Raw genomic sequence first — 15,489 nt, 5'->3', positions numbered from 1 at the left:
AGACCTTCTGCTCCTCCACCTTCTGTTTGATGATGCTCCACAGATGCTCAATAGGGTTTAAATCTGGAGATATGCTTGGCCAGTCCATCATCTTTACCCTCAGCTTCTTAACCCCTTAAGGACCAGGGGGTTTTCTGTTTTTGCACTTTCATTTTTCCTCTTTACCTTTAAAAAATCATAACTCTAATCATATCATATCTAAAAATTCATATGATGGCTTATTTTTTGCTCCACCAATTTTACTTTATAATGACATTAGTCATTTTACCCAAAATTCGACGAGGAAACAGAAAAAAATCATTGTGCGACAAAATTGAAGAAAAAACACAATTTTGTAACTTTTGGGGGCTTCCATTTCTACACAGTACATTTTTTGGTAAAAAGTACACCTTCTCTTTATTCTATAGGTCTATAAGATTAAAATGATACCCTACTTATATAGGTTTGATTTTGTCGTACTTTTATTTTTTTGTCAGAACTACATGCAGGAAAATGTATAAGTTTAAAATTGTCATCTTCTGACTTCTATAACTTTTTAATTTTTTCACATCAACAAATAAAATCAGATACAATAGTACTCAACACCCAGTAGAACTGAATGGGACTGAAGGTTAAGGAAGAAAGATCAGATATAACCGGAGAGTCATTATAAATAATCCTGGTACAACTTAGCCTTCAGTCCCACTCAGTACTACTGGATGTTGAGTACTCAACAATTTTTTTTATCAGATCCTCTGATAGTTCTTTGCCCTAAGGTGCCATGTTAAACTTACAGTGATCAGTATTAGAGAGTGTGAGAGCAATTACACCCCTGAGACTTTGTAACATTAACAGTTGCATGGCATTGTGGAGGGAAAATGGCTAATTGGACTCAATTTGGTTGCCAAGGTTTATACATTATTGGCTGTGTTGAGTTATTTTGAGGGGACACAACATTAAACACTGTTATGCAGGATGTACACTCACTACTTTACATTGTAGCAGAAGGTCATTTCTTCAGTGCTGTCACATGAAAAGATAATATAGCATTTAGGAAGAGCAAAAATGTAACAGAGTGTTATGTGGTACCTGTAATCGGTGCGAGTTTTGCCTGGTAGGAAAATATGTCCCCATTAACGGTATGACAACTCATATTTACCTCTTTATCAATTGTAGAACAAATTTACAATTTATGCCCTCTTATGTTTCTGTGTAGGGAAAACAAAAAGATCCTTGTTTGTAAAAGTTGGGGAAAATTTTTATTCAATACGTTCAATACGTAAAGCTCTCCTACGGGCAGAATGTTGTTGGATTCTCAAGACTAATGCTCAAAATAATGCAGCTTTAAATGAAAGGATTGATCTAAGATTGAGCTGCATTTTTCACTTATTTATTCCCAGTGATGCAAAGTAACTGGCATGGCATGAAATAGCTGTAACTTTTTTTTTTTTTTTTGTCTCTGGGTGTTTGGCTTTTTTACCTTCCTGTACCCTTTGGCCTTTTTTGTATGATTTAATAACATAATTTGTTTAAGAAATATATGGAGGGTAAGTGCAAAGGTATTCTTGCTTGTTGTCAATATGTCTATGGTATATTTCTGCATAACAGCAAAAAGGCTGGCATGTACCACAATGTACCTGTGGCAGAATCATTTACTTAAATGGACTGTGGGGGACATGTATCATTATTTGTGTATGGTAGAAGCATTTTACCCCTTTTCCTGAATTTTAAATTATGTGCAGAAGCGCTAAATTTATCAATCAAGTGCAATGAGCTTCATAAATTGCGGGTAAATATAGTAATCTCCTCAATCCACTCTTTGGAAAATAGAATCAATGATTTAGAGCATCTTGCTACGTTAAGTCCAAGATGGCTTATATTTGCGCAAAAAAACAGCTCTTGGGCAAAATTTTTGGTGTAAAAAAAAAGTACGCAGTTAATAAATCCATGCGCACTATAGATGTCACTCCAAGGTACCCTGATTCAGCCACATCTGGAGGACATGCTCTACCAAAACGTGCGCAAAAAAATTGCGCAAAAAAAGGGCTTGCGCAAAATTTTGCGCAAAAAAATACACACAAAACAGGGGTAAAATCTTTGATACATGTCCCCCTATGAGTACATATTGTACTAATGACTAATTGTCTCGAGTGTAAACTAGGACCCAAAAGTACAGTAGATAATATAGACACAATTCAAAACTGTTTTAAAAACATTGTTTAATGTTATGATATATTGTGAGAAGGTGAAGGGCATTGTGGTTGATGGTCGGTATGTGTCACCAAGGCTCCTGTCCTTGATGAAGTAAGAGCCGATAATTGTCCAGTGTCTGTACTGCGATGCGGACTGACACTGTTGCTGTAGTATGGCTGGAAAGCGCTCTTTCTGGGAATGGTCAAGTGTTGGGTGGGGCCATTCCCCACAATCCAGGCCGTCTTTTGGTAACTTTGGTAACTTTGTCAATGGCGACCGGCCAGTGGACTCATGTCTTTGTGGCCTCATACAGGAGTCCCCCAATCCCGTGAGGCTGGGGTGTCCCCAATAGACTGGCCATACTAAGGGGTGACCCCAGAACCCCAGGAACCTGAGTCAGAAGGGACAGCAGTTGGGGTGACCACCACTACATTGGAAGAGGAGGTCATCTCCACTGAGTGCAATGGTAGAAGATGTGGAGGAACTGCCGTCAGGACCAGAGTTGCCAGACCTCAATGTCTCAGGAGAAAATGTTGGTAAAGCACCAAGACCTGACTCTATCTCAGGCCTGGGAAAACATATTAATTGTAGAAGGTGCACCACAACAACCGGGAGCCGAGACTGTAAACTCCCATTTTTTGATCCACCAAGGGATGCTGTACCAGGTTAACCAGGTACGGGGTAAGAGTGTGGAACAATTGGTGGTGCCTAAAGCAAATCGGAGGCTTGTATTAGAATTAGCCCACCAACATGTTCTGGGGGGGGGGCACCTGGGCCAGCAGAAGAGGCAGGACCGAATTTTGCTGTGTTTTTACTGGTCCAGCATGTATAAGGAGGTCAAAAGGTATGGTGAATCTTGCCCAACATGCCAAATAACTAGCCCCCAGCCACATTAACGTAGTCCCCTGGTCCCCCTCCCGATTATCGAGGTCCCGTTTGAGCGGATCGCTATGGATCTTGTAGGCCCATTGCTGAAATCCACTAGGGGGCACAAACAGATCCTGGTGATCCTGGACTATGCGACTCTGTATCCTGAGGCACTACCTCTGCGACATACCTCGGCTAAACTTATAGCTAAGGAGCTAATGGAGATATTTTCCTGAGTGGGCTTATCTAAAGAGGTGTTGACTGACCAGGGCACCCCATTTATGTCAAAGGTAATGAAAGAGCTCAGTAAGTTGCTACAGATAAAACAGCTATGGACCTCTGTGTACCACCCGCAGACGGACGGCCTGGTTGAAAGGTTTAATCAAACATAAAAAAATATGTTAAAGCAGGTGGTGGCTAGAGATGGGAAGAATTGGGATCTTTTGCTGCCCTATCTCATGTTCGCAGTGCGAGAAGTGCCCCAGGCCTCAACTGGGTTCTCGCCCTTTGAACTACTGTACAGCAGACATACGCGTGGTCTGTTAGACATAGTCAAAGAGGCGTGGGAACAACAGCCCAGGCCGCACAAAAGTGTGGTTGAGTATGTCACTCAGTTGCAAGAGTGGATGGAAACAGTGTTGCCCTTAATTAGGGAGCATATGGAGGCAGCTCAGCAAGCCCAGAGTAGAGTCTATAATCACCAGGCTCAGGTCCAGAATTTTAACTCGGAAGATCGTGTTTTGGTTCTGGTACCAACGGTTGACAGTAAGTTTCTGGCTAGGTGGCAAGGTCCCTATGAAGTGATCGAAAAGGTAGGGGAGGTGACGTACAGGGTACACCAGCCCAGGCAAAAGAAGTCAGAGCAAGTGAACAATGTAAACTTGTTGAAACCTTGTAAAGATTGGGAGACTAGAGTGGATGACAGCCCCCGGCCAGGTTTGTTAGGGGTGGAGTTTCCCGTCCTTCAGTCTGGTGCGAGGGAAGCACTTGCCACAATGAAAATTGCTGACAGTCTTTCCTCTGCACAGACTCAGGAGACCAGGGAGTTCATCTGTAGAAACACCGATGTGTTCTCAGACCTTCCTGGACATACTTTTGTCATCCACCATGACATTGTCACTGAACCCCAGGTAAAAATACAGTTGAAACCATACCGTGTACCTTAGTCACGGCAACAAGCTGTCTCAGAAGAAGTACAACAGGTGTTAAAATTGGATGTCATTGTGGAGTCGGAGAGGGAGTGGGCCAGTCCGATAGTCTTAATACCAAAGTCAGACGGTACGTTGCAGTTCTGTAATGATTTCTGCAAACTTAATGAGGTTTCCAAGTTTGATGCATATCCCATGCCCAGAGTTGATGATCTTATTGAGAAGCTAGGATAGGCTCAGAATTTTTCTGTTTTGGACCTCACAAAAGGATACTGGCAGGTACCCTTGATGGAGGCTGTCAAAGAGAAAACAGCCTTTGTCACACCAGAAGGTTTATTCCAGTACAAGGTGTTACTCTTTGGTCTACATGGCACTCCCGCTACATTTCAAAAGCTAATGGATACTGTACTCCAGCCACATTGTCGGGATAACTTAGCCTATCTGGACAATATCATCATCCACAGTACAGACTGGGAAAGTCCCCTTCCAAAAGTGCAGGCAGTGGTAGACTCCCTTAGGAAGGCCAGGTTAACTGCTAACCCCCAAAAATGTGTCATAGGGTTAGAAGAGGCCAAATACCTGGGGTCTTGCCAAACCCCAGGTAAACAAAATAGAGGCCATCCGGAATTGGCCACGACTTGTCACTAAACGACAGGTGAAGTCGTTTCTGGGAATGCTGGGTTACTATATGAGATTCATTCCCCATTTTGCTACGGTGGCTGCGCCTTTAACAGACCTCCTGAAGGGACGCAAGTCCGTAATGGTGCATTGGAACGAACAGGCAGAGCAGGCGTTTTCCAATTTGAAGTCGGCCCTATGTGGGTCTCCAATGTTGGTGACACCTGACTTCAATAGGGAATTTGTGATAAAGACTGATGCCTCTGAGGTAGGTCTTGGTGCTGTACTCTCTCAGGAAGTCAACGTGGAAGAGCATCCCGTTGTCTTTCTTAGACGCAAACTGACCCTGGCTGAGACAAGGTATAGTATAGTGGAGAGAAAGTGCCTGGCCATTAAGTGGGCATTCGAGTCTCTCCGCTATTATCTGTTGGGGAGGAAGTTTCGTCTTGTGAAGGCTCCTGTCTTTGGTGAAGTAAGAGACGATAACTGTCCAGTGCCTGTGCTGTGATGTGTCTGTTGCTGTAGTATGGCTGGAAAGCCAATCCGGGACCACTCTTACTGCGAATGGTCAAGTGTTGGGTGGGGGCAGACCCCACAATCCAGGCTGCCTTTTGTTGGCCTTAAAGGCAGGCTGCTCCACCAGCTGAGGAGGATTTAGATGTTGCAGCTCACACTGCCAGAGAGCTGAGTTTTGAGATCTTCCTTGTGGAGTGTGGAAGCTGGTGAGCAGAGTGCCTGGAGACATGGAAAAGACTTGCTTGATGCCGCATGGCATGGACTCAGGTGTGAACAAACACCCAAGGAACACAAGTGGACTTTTGTTACTTTTTCTTTTATCTGCATTTAGGATTGTTTGCTGTTTGCCAAGTGTTAATAAAACACTGAACTTTTATTTGAAAAGTCCTGTTTCTATACCTCTATACTGCAACCGCACCTGACTGCAAGAGCGAGTCATCACTATATATATATATATATATATATATATATATATATATATATATATATATAAATATATATATATACAAAGTTCTAATATAAGCAGCACATCAAGATGAATGAAAAAAAGAAGGCAGAGTGCACGCATGCTGGAGCCACGGTCCTCTGGTTCCTTAATTCATATAGTAGTAATATGAAGCACACCTAAGTAAACTTTAAAGTGCTTTATTCCATGCTGTACATAAGCGACGTTTCGCCAGCCTCACGCCAGCTTTCTCAAGTGATAATGAGTGATACAACCGGGCATTTATACACCGCCCATTTGAAACAAGTGACATCACAAGTGCATTTACATATATAAACAAACATCTTGAGACATGATTAAATACAAGATCAAACCATCCTGTCATATTCAAAACCATCACATCTACGTACTCTAATCCATAGCTAGTGATATAATGTGTTATAACATACAGTGTTCACCTTAGTGTATGATACCAAGTGTAGATTGCCTCCGGGGTTCAGTCACGGTGTCTCTCCACCTCCCGCCATGGAACACCAGAGTCAGTGCTATCTGCGCTGTCATCAGGAAACAACATCCGGTCCATCACCTCCGGTTACCGAGAAGATTGCAATACCAACCAGGCATAGCGTCAGCGCTATCCACGCTGTCATCGGGAAACAACATCCGGTCCGTCACTTCCGGTTACGGGGAGGATCTCCATCCTATCAAGGCATAGTGTCACGTTGCTTAGTGACAACGCATAGCAGTAGAGAAAGCGTCCATAGAAACAATGTCTAATAATAGCGTCCTTTGGAGACATCTTGTAGCTGGTGCAAAAAGGAATATCAATCCTTTGCAAATGTCCGTAATAGAAAACAAACTTGAATATAAGGATGTCGATGTAGAAATATCATATACATTAATGGGGGATGTATCTGGGATCACAAACAAATGCATTCACTCAGGATGTGAGCACAGCAATCCTCCTGCCAATGAGGGCGTTAGTGAGAACTGAAGGCAAAACCAGACAAACCGGGGTGCCTACAGTGTGAGAAGATGACAGACCCGTACAGGAACTGTTTCTGGACCTGACACACTAACCACACATTCACCCCCCTCTTAATGCTGGTGGAAGCGCTCAAATTTCCCACACACATAAAATCACATAAACAGACCCACAGTCTCATCACCCCATATAATGTAGAAAATTGTAAAAGTGATCTTATCCCGAAAGTGACGAGGATTTCTTTGGTGTAGTATCCAGGCTCGACACAGTGACTGTCCCGCAGGCAATAGGCAATCTAGATTAAAAACAAGAAAAATGCATAATTAGAATAATTTAAAAACTGTATCACACATCACCCTACCAAGGGGGGACCACTATACCACAACAGGGGCTATACCAATCAACTTACTTCATCATTTTTGGAGATACGATAAATTCAATATTTAATCCATTAGGTTTGAGACAGTTTAATTTGAAGATCTATTTTAGTTTGCGTTTCTTTAACAAAGTGATTCTATCACCTCCCCTATTAAGGGGCGGAATGTGGTCAACCACCATAAATTTCAAGTCGGCCTCCTTGTGACCCATTTCTAGAGATGAGCGAACTTACAGTTAATTCGATTCGTCACGAACTTCTCGGCTCGGCAGTTGATGACTTATCCTTCGTAAATTAGTTCAGCCTTCAGGTGCTCCGGTGGGCTGGAAAAGGTGGATACATTCCTAGTAAAGAGTCTCCTAGGACTGTATACACCTTTTCCAGCCCACGGGAGCACCTGAAAGCTGAACTAATTCATGCAGGAAAAGTCATAAACTGCCGAGCCGAGAAGTTCGTGACAAATCGAATTTACTGTAAGTTCGCTCATCTCTACCCATTTCCATGAAATGACTGGAGACTGGCAAATCCCTCCTTCCTTTTCTTAGGGAATGACGGTGTTGGTTTAGTCTGGTTTTTAAATCTCTCCTAGTTTCTCCCACATATATTAAGTCACATGGGCACCACAGAATATAAATAATGTGGTCGCTGTCACATGTGAGATAATATTTAATCGGATATGATTGGTGTGTATTTGGATGGATGAATGAACTGCCCTTTTGTATGTATCTGCAATTAACACAGTGTCTGCATGGGAAACAGCCTTTTGCCTGAACAGATAGATATTTCCGGGTGGATCCACTGTACCTAAATGTATCTGATTTTACGAGGTGGTCCCTGAGATTTCTAGCCCTCCTGTAGGACATGAGGGGAGGGGGTCTGGAATGCAGTAATGTGTAGATATCTATTTTTCACCAAATGCCAATGTTTCCTCACAATTTTAACAATAGCATTGGAACTTTCACTATATGTGGTGATGAATGGGATGCGCTGTGTATTCTGATTAGTCTTAGAAACAGAATTAATAGACTGACTCCCCTTTGCTTTGCATTTCTGATGGTGTATAATCTCAGCCGGATACCCTCTGTGTAAAAATTGTCTAGCCATCTTGTCACATGCTCTCTCATATTTATCCGACGTGTCTGTAATTCAACTCGCTCGGATAAATTGACTATACAGTAATGATTTGATCATAGACCTTAGATGTGATGAGTCATATCTCAATAATGTATTGCAGTCTGTTGGTTTACTGTATATATCTGTAGACAGTTTGTTGTTTATTATTGTAACATTGGTGTCTAAAAAATGTATTTTTTCATTGGAATATGTTAACGTAAATTGTAGGTCTGTATCCACATCATTGAGATATTGCTGAAACTCCAAGAGTTCAGCCGCACCACCGTTCCAGATGAGAAAAATATCATCAATATATCTCCACCACCCCAGGATGTACCTGGAGTGGTGGGATATATATATATATATATATATATATATACATGCTGGTCCTCAAAATCCGACATGACTATATTGGCGTAGGTTGGTGCCATATCACTGCCCATAGCCATCCCCCGGCATTGAATATAGAATTTGTCATCAAATGTGAAATAATTGTTATGGAGTACAAATGTGAGCAGTTCTAGAATAAAGTCCACTTTAATAGAATCCATATTCAAAGAGACCAAGCCTTTCCTCAATGCATGAATTCCTCTGGAATGTTGTATAGAAGTATACAATGATACTACATCAAAAGAAGCTATGAAGGCATTGACTGGTAGTTGAATGTTTGCAATTTTGGCAAAAAAATCCATGGTATCCTGCAGATAGGATCTGGCTTGCCATTTGTTTGTGATCCCAGATACATCCCCCATTAATGTATATGATATTTCTACATTGACGTCCTTATATTCAAGTTTGTTTTCTATTACGGACATTTGCAAAGGATTGATATTCCTTTTGGCACCAGCTACAAGATGTCTCCAAAGGACGCTATTATTAGACATTGTTTCTATGGACACTTTCTCTACTGCTATGCTTTGTCACTAAGCAACGTGACGCTATGCCTTGATAGGATGGAGATCCTCCCCGTAACTGGAAGTGACGGACCGGATGTTGTTTCCAGATGACAGTGCGGATAGCGCTGACGCTATGCCTTGTTGGTATTGCGATCTTCTCGGTAACCGGAAGTGATGGACCAGATGTTGTTTCCTGATGACAGCACAGATAGCGCTGACTCTGGCGTTCCACGTGGACCACGGCGGGAGGTGGAGAGACACCGTGACTGAACCCAGGAGGCAATCTACACTTGGTATCATACACTAAGGTGAACACTGTATGTTATAACACATTATATAACTAGCTATGGATTAGAGTACGTAGATGTGATGGTTTTGAAAATAAATGACAGGATGGTTTGATCTTGTATTTAATCATGTCTCAAGATGTTTGTTTATATATGTAAATGGCTGGCGAATCGTCGCTTATGTACAGCATGGAATAAAGCACTTTAAAGTTTACTTCGGTGTGCTACATATTACTACTATATACATATATATATATATATATATATATATATATATATATATATATATATTAGAGATAAGTGAATCGAAGCTGACGAACCTGAATTTGTTACGAATTTCATGAAATATTCGATTCGCAAGAATGTGAATATCGCCGCGATTCCATTGCACGAATCGCTTCATTAAACTCCATTTACTGCAGTCCAGGCTCCAAGTCATCTAAAATGGCAGATCCACATGTCAGTACATGGGGCAAGAAATGATGGGAAGGCGGGAAGGCAAGGCGGGAATGGAAGTAGGCGGGGTGACCCTGAATCACATGCAGGATGCAGCCTATCAGCAGCCAGTCACACCTTTGATGTCACAGCCCTATATATTCGGCAGCCATTTTGCGGCTTGTCATATCATTCATTACATTGCATAGAGATAAGATGGACATCGCTGTGTGTGTGTTACACAGAAAAGCTCATTCCAGCAGCGTTTCACATCCTAGTCACATCAGCTTCCTGGTGGACAGAGTGCAGTGTTTTTCCACTGAAAAGGATTTTTACTGCAGCCATAAAACTCCCAGTCACTTTCTTCAGCATTGTATTACAGAGAGGGTCAGATAGCTGTGTGTTGCCTCATACATTTCAGCAAGCTGCCTAAACTTCATATACCTTAGCAGAGGAGTGTCCACAACAAATCATCTGCTGGTTATACTAGTCTGTAGACGGTATAATAACCAGCAGTCCATTCCTAATAGTCTTTGACAGAGTGCAATTTTGTGTTTAGTACACAGCTTTTTTGTGCTGCAACACTCTTGTGTACTGCTGGTGTTGTGCAAAAATAAGTTTTTTTTAAGTGTACTGTAGCGCATTTTTCTGCCCTCATAAGTGCATACCACATACGTTCATCTATGTAGTGTACTATTTTGTACCTGTTAATCTGTCAAGGGCCTACATACTGTGAAAGGACAGACAAAAGTAATCACCGGCAGGTGTTTTACTCCAATGCGTTTATTAAGATTACTGTAGCACATTTTATGCCCTCATAAGTGCATACCACATACCTACATTTAAGTAGTGTACTATTTTAAACCTGTTAATCTGTGAAGGGCCTAGATACTATGAAAGTCCAGGCAAAAGTACTCACCAGCTGGTGTTGTACTCAGATACTTTTTTAAGTGTACTGTAGTGGATTTTTCTGCCCTCAAAAGTGCATACCACATACCTACATCTAAGTAGTGTACTATTTTTAACCTGTTAATCTGTCAAGGGCCTAGATACTGAGAAAGTCCAGGCAAAAGTTATCTCCAGCTACATCTAAGTAGTGTACTATTTTGTACCTGTTAATCTGTCAAGGTCCTAGATACTTTGAAAGTCCAGGCAAAACTACTCACCGGCTGGTGTTTAACTAAAATAATTTTTTTTAAGCATGGCAGAGGCCTAAATTTATCAGGCAAAGGTTGCAGCAGACTAGGGGCGAGTGGCAGCAGGAGTCGCAGCGAGAGGCCTGAGCTCCCGGTATCAGCTATTGGTCGTGTCTCGACCAGGAACCCATCTGCCGTGATAGAATGGTCATCTACTTCATCACAGGTGACATCTGATACCCCCAGTCAACAGTTGGTGGGTTTCTCAGACACAACCCTCAGTTGGCATGGCCTGGGAGCAGTCCCTGTCCTCCCATTGCCTCTGTCCTAAGCTGTTCCCTCCCCTAAAGAAATATCTTATGCTGTGGGTTCAGCTCCACTATTCAGTGAGGACGATATAATAGAGGACAGTCAGCAGCTTCTGCCAAGCCAAGAAGGGGAGAAGAAATCTGCCCCTTCCCCCGCTAGGCGGGCAAGTAGTGATGAGGAGAGTGACGTGGGAGGCAATGTTGCCAGGGCTCATGGTCCTGAAGCAGACACTGTTGAGGAACCTGAGGAGGACATCAGTGATGTGCAGACACTTGTTGATGATGAAGCTGATAGCAATTGGGAGCCGGGTGCAGAATGGGCTTCATCATCATCAGAGAAAGAGAGTTGCAGGTTGCCCGTGAGGCAGCAGCTGAGCCAGCAATGTGGTAGCATGGTTGGCAGTCAGCATGGTGGCAGAAGTGGAAATTCTGGAGCCAAACGTGCATGGGGGAGACCACCTGCTTCACGGCAGCCTACCTTCCCGGAAGGTAGTGGAACAGACGTTCCTGGAGACGGCGGCAGTAGCAGTTAATTAGTGCAGACTGTTGGTGGGAAAATCAGCTACTCAGCAGTGTGGTAGTATTTCATCAAGCATCCGGAGGAGGTTCAGATGCAAGATTTGTCGGCAGAAGGTGAAGCGTGGCCAGGGTCCCAATGTTGGCACCACAGCCCTGCGTCAACATATGCAGCATCCCCATAAAGCGGCGTGGGAGAACCATGGCTCCGATGTAGTGGTCCAGCCTGCTGCATCACCCAGTGGCACGCCGCTCCCTCTTTCAGCCAGCCAAGGCTTCACCACCTCAGCCAAAGGGAACTGTGTGTTATACCCTCCTTCTGTCGCTCCAGATGCACCTGCTCCTCCTACTTTTAGTCAGCCATTCCGCCAACAATCCACCGGCGAAGTCGTGTCCAAGAGACAACAGTGTGCACCCACTCATCCAATGGCGCAGAAGCTGAATGTGCTCCTGTTCAAATTGCTGAGAACTGATGTAGAGATGAGTGAACTTTGCAAAAATTCGATTCGGCAGATTTGCCGAATTTTCTGAAAAAGTTTGTTTCGATCCAAATTTTTTTGCGGCGAATCTATATTAAAAAAAGGCAATTTCTGACCTACAGACAGCCTCAATAGAGGTATAGAACCCTTTGCTGTGTTCTAAAACGCATATGGAGTGTGCTGGGGTAGTGAAATAATACTGTTATTCAGAATAACATGCAGATTACCGGCATCACTTTTAGAATCACTGCCGCACAGCAGCACAATGACAGAGCCTGGTGGTGGCATCAGTGTCAGGAAACCATATAGTGACTGAATGACACAGCGTGGAGGTGTTGGCAGCATGAGGACACCATATAGTGACTGAATGACACAGCGTGGAGGTGTTGGCAGCATGGGGACACCATATAGCGCCTGAATGACACAGGGTGGAGGTGTTGGCAGCATGAGGAGACCATAAAGTGACTGAATGACACAGCGTGGAGGTGTTGGCAGCATGAGGAGACCATATAGTGGCTGAATGACACAGCGTGGAGGTGTTGGCAGCATGAGGACACCATATAGTGGCGGAATGACACAGCTTGGATGAGGATGAAGCATGAGGACACCATATAGTAGCTGAAGGACACAGCGTAGAGGTGTTGGCAGCATGAGGAGACCATATAGTGGATGAATGACACAGCTTGGATGAGGCTGAAACATGAGGACACCATATAGTGGTTGAATGACACAGCGTGGAGGTGTTGGCAGCAAGAGGAGACCATATAGTGGATGAATGGCACAGCTTGGATGAGGCTGAAACATGAGGACACCATATAGTGGCTGAATGACACAGCGTGGAGGTGTTGGCAGCAAGAGGAGACCATATAGTGGATGAATGGCACAGCCCGGATTTGCCAGCAGCATGAGTAGGCACTAGGCCTTCACAATCCCTAAGATTAAAAGATGATGCTACCTATTATAAAATTTGAAATTCCCAGACCCAGGCCCAGCAGAGGCATAAGTAAACCATATATTGCCTGAATGACACAGCCTGGAGTTGGCTGATCCATGAGTACACACCAGGGCTTCACAATTCCCCCAAAAAACACAACAATTTTAGAAATTTTTGAAAAAGATTTTGAATAGCGGGTACTACCTAAGAAAAAATTTGAAATTCCCGGGCCCAGCAGCGGCATCAGTAAACCCTATATTGCCTGAATGACACAGCCTGGAGTTGACTGATTCATGAGTACACAGCAGGGCTTCACAATCCCCCCTAATAACACAACAATTTTAGAAATTTTTGAAAAAGATTTTGAATAGCGGGTACTACCTAAGAGAAAATTTGAAATTCCCAGACCCAGGCGCAGCAGCGGCATTAGTAAACCATATATTGCCTGAATGACACAGCCTGGAGTTGACTGATTCATGAGTACACAGCAGGGCTTCACAATCCCACCCAAAAAACACAAAATGTTGAGAAATTTTTGAAAAAAGATTTTGGATAGCGGGTGCTACCTATGCGAAAATTTTTAATTCCCAGGCCCAGCAGCGCAATCATTAAACCATATATTGCCTGAATGACACAGCCTGGAGTTGGCTGATGCATGAGGAGACCAATGAAATGTCTGTTTTTTTAATTTGAAATTTAAATCAAACTTTTATTGTCCCGGACCCCAGCGTGTGGGTACGAAGGACCAAACCTAACAAGCCCCCACAGGGCTCATGTGGCCATGAGATGTAGGAGCAACGTCTCCATTGCCCTGACCGGCCATTGTTTCCAAGACTTTTCGCCAAGGCAAACCATGTGAAGAACAGCGTGACACCGCCGTGTCCTGCACACATAGTATGCTGAAGGGCCACAGAGACTTGTCCAGGGAGTGGAGGCTTAAGACACAGTGGAGGATGTGGAGGAGGAGTCGCACACTGTCACATGACCAACGGGCTTCACAATCCCCCACCAAAAACTAAATATTTTTTTAAAAATTTGAAAAATATTTTGGATAGCGGGTGCTACCTATGAGAGAATTTGAAATTCCCAGGCCCAGCAGCGCCATCAGTAAGCCATATATTGCCTGAATGACACAGCCTGGAGTTGGCTTATGCTTGAATACGCAACAAAGCTTCACAATCCCTAAGAAAAAAGATAAATATTTTTGATGAAAAATTTTGATGAAAATTTAGGACAGCGGGTGCTACCTATATATTACCTGAATGGCGCAGCCTGGAGTTGTCTGCAGCATGAGGAGACCATTGAAATGTCAGATTTTTTTATTTGAAATTTAAATCAAAATTTGTGTCCCTGACCCAGCCGTGTGGACCTAATCTCACAAGCACCCACAGGGCTCATGTGGCCGTGAGATGTAGGCGCAACGTCTCCATAGCCCTGACCGGCCATTTTTTGTTTTTGTACTTTTGTCTAAGAAAAAGCGCATATCCAAGAGTCCAGAAGACTATATAATGCAGGACGGTGGACCACCAAAAGACATTCTTCTCTAAAATAATGTTTTCTGAAATAAAGAAGCTTTCCGTATTATTTTAGAAAATTTTTATTAAAAAAATCACACACAACAAGCGTTCAAAAGGAGGAAGCGGTGTGACCTGTCCAAGTTGCTGCTGTGGCTGTGCAGGAACCACATTTACCCAGTGGGCCGTAAAAGACAAGTATTGTCCCTGCCCGTAGTTACAGCTCCACACGTTGAAAAGTGTTCTACACCCCTACTGAGGCTCTGTAGTCCAGAAATAGCCATTTTTAATATAGATTTGCTACAAATAAATTCTGATTAAACCAAACTTTTTCAAAAAATTTGACGAATCGGACTAATTTAATTTTTCAAAAGTTCGCTCATCTATAATATATAACTTTACCTTATTCTGTTTGAGCATATTGTCAGGATTTGGCAGGCTGGTGGTGGATCCTCTGTGTCAGTGAGGGATTGGCATGGACCGTACCAGAGGACCGGTTCTAAGTTGCTACTGGTTTTCACCAGAGCCCGCCGCAAAGCGGTATGGTCTTGCTGCGGTGGTAGCAACCAGGTTGTGTCCACCGGTAACGGCTCAACCTCACTGACTGCTGAGACTGGCATGGTACAGGAGGACAAGACAGAGGCGAGGTCAGACGTAGCAGAAGGTCAGGGCAGTTGGCAATGGTTCGTAGTCAAGGGTAATGGCAGAAGGTCTGGAAACACTGGTAATGGCACACACAAAAAC

This window comes from Hyla sarda, chromosome 1, assembly GCF_029499605.1.
Source record: "Hyla sarda isolate aHylSar1 chromosome 1, aHylSar1.hap1, whole genome shotgun sequence".
Taxonomy (NCBI): Eukaryota; Metazoa; Chordata; class Amphibia; order Anura; family Hylidae; genus Hyla; species Hyla sarda.
Note: the sequence above shows the minus strand (reverse complement) of the source record.